We start from the raw sequence: 1,689 nt of genomic DNA, 5'->3' as shown, positions 1-1,689 counted from the left end.
GGTTTGTTCTAATTGTTTTCGAGTTGTTTGATATTTTGCATGTCTAGAAGGTTACAAAGTGATTTGTTACCTTTTGACCGTGAAATCGAAAGAACCTTGACGAACAATAGGAGAGTTGTTAGGAGGAATTTAAGAGGTATTAGTGAAGTTGTCCAACCCACTAGTGAGTTTGTCAATCCTTTCGCAATAGAAGGAGAAGAAAACCCATTACACAATACCCCACAAAATCCACCTACACTGCCAAAATTCTCGTCACACTCCATACCCACCGAGGAGAATCTACCAAATGGTACTCCTACACCGCAACATCTAACCGGAAATTTTATTGCCAAGTCCGCCTTCATCCAATTAGTTGAGAGGAGCCAATTCGGGGGATGCCTAGTGAGGACCCTCATTCTCATATGGAAACCTTTTGCGACTATTGTGATGCTATCTCTCAAACGGGCGTGACTCAAGACCAAATTAGATGGGTCTTATTTCCTTTTTCCTTAATCGGCACCGCGAAGCAATGGTTGAAGGGCCTTGATAAGGCCACCCTTGGAATTGATTCTTGGAAGAAGTTGGCTCTAGCTTTCTACAAAAAATTCTACCCACCGGAAAAGACTAACATGCTAAGAGCTCAAATTACGGGTTTTAAGCAAAGGGATGAAGAGTCTTTGTATGAAGCTTGGGAGCGGTTCAAGGGAATTTGTCGCTCATGTCCTCACCATGGACTTAGCGAATGGTTTTTGGTGCAACAATTTTGGAATGGTTTATATGAAGATTCTAGGAACATTCTCAATATGGGATCAAATGGAATGTTCACCGAAGTTGATGACAATCAAACATGGAACAAGATTGAGGAAATGGCGGTCCATAACTCACAATATAGTAGACCTCGCAAGGCTACTAGAGGAGGAAAGCATGAAGTGGACTCCGTGACTCAATTGGGTGCTCAACTTAGTGCTCACATTGACACAATCAACTTGAAGTTTGAACAAGCTATGGCTAGACTTGAGGAAAACTCAAAATCATCAAAGCATCATGTTAATGCCATGACGGCATCCTCATCAATCTCAAGTGGGATATGTGAGAATTGTGGAACTTTGGGACATGACCAAGGTGAATGTAGGGGAACAAATGAACAAGTGAATGCTTTCCAAGCATATAAGAGTGGCACCCCTTATTCCAACTTTTACAATGAAAACACCAAATTCCATCCAAATCTCTCATACAAAAGCCAAAATGTTCAAAACCCTCAAACAACATACACTCCACCACCCATGAGAAACCAAAATCAAAGACCCTTTTACAATCAAAACCAAGGTTACCAAAATCAAAATCCATACAATCACCAAAATGACCAAGGCTTTGATGTCCAAAAAGCGGTCCTCCAAATGCAAAAGAATCAACAAGAATTTTTCACTCAAATGCAAAAAGATAGCCAAGCAAAGGAAACCACCATCAACAACATTCTAGCTCACACCAAGATGTTGGAAACACAATTGACCCAACTAGTATCTTCAAGCTCACAAAGACAAAAGGGGCAATTACCACCTCAAAGTAATCCCCCTAGACATGAAACGGTTAGTGCCATTCATTTGAGAAGTGGTACAAGGTATGAAGCACCGAAGAAGCAAGTTGAGGATGAAGTTGTGGAAGCTAGTGAAAAGGAAGAAATTGTGCAAAACTCCAAAGATGGAGAATCAT

General features: G+C 41.0%; 1 non-coding gene across 1 annotated transcript; it reads right to left on the bottom strand.

Annotated features, from left to right (window-relative positions):
- Positions 1 to 608: 608 nt before the first annotated feature.
- On the bottom strand, positions 609 to 715 carry LOC141624116 (small nucleolar RNA R71). Its single transcript, XR_012533927.1, has one exon. It is a non-coding gene; the product is annotated as a small nucleolar RNA R71 (small nucleolar RNA).
- Between the last annotated feature and the right edge of the window lie 974 nt (positions 716 to 1,689).

Source organism: Silene latifolia, chromosome X (assembly GCF_048544455.1).
Source record: "Silene latifolia isolate original U9 population chromosome X, ASM4854445v1, whole genome shotgun sequence".
Lineage (NCBI taxonomy): Eukaryota > Viridiplantae > Streptophyta > Magnoliopsida > Caryophyllales > Caryophyllaceae > Silene > Silene latifolia.
This window is presented reverse-complemented; position numbering and strand designations above follow the sequence as displayed.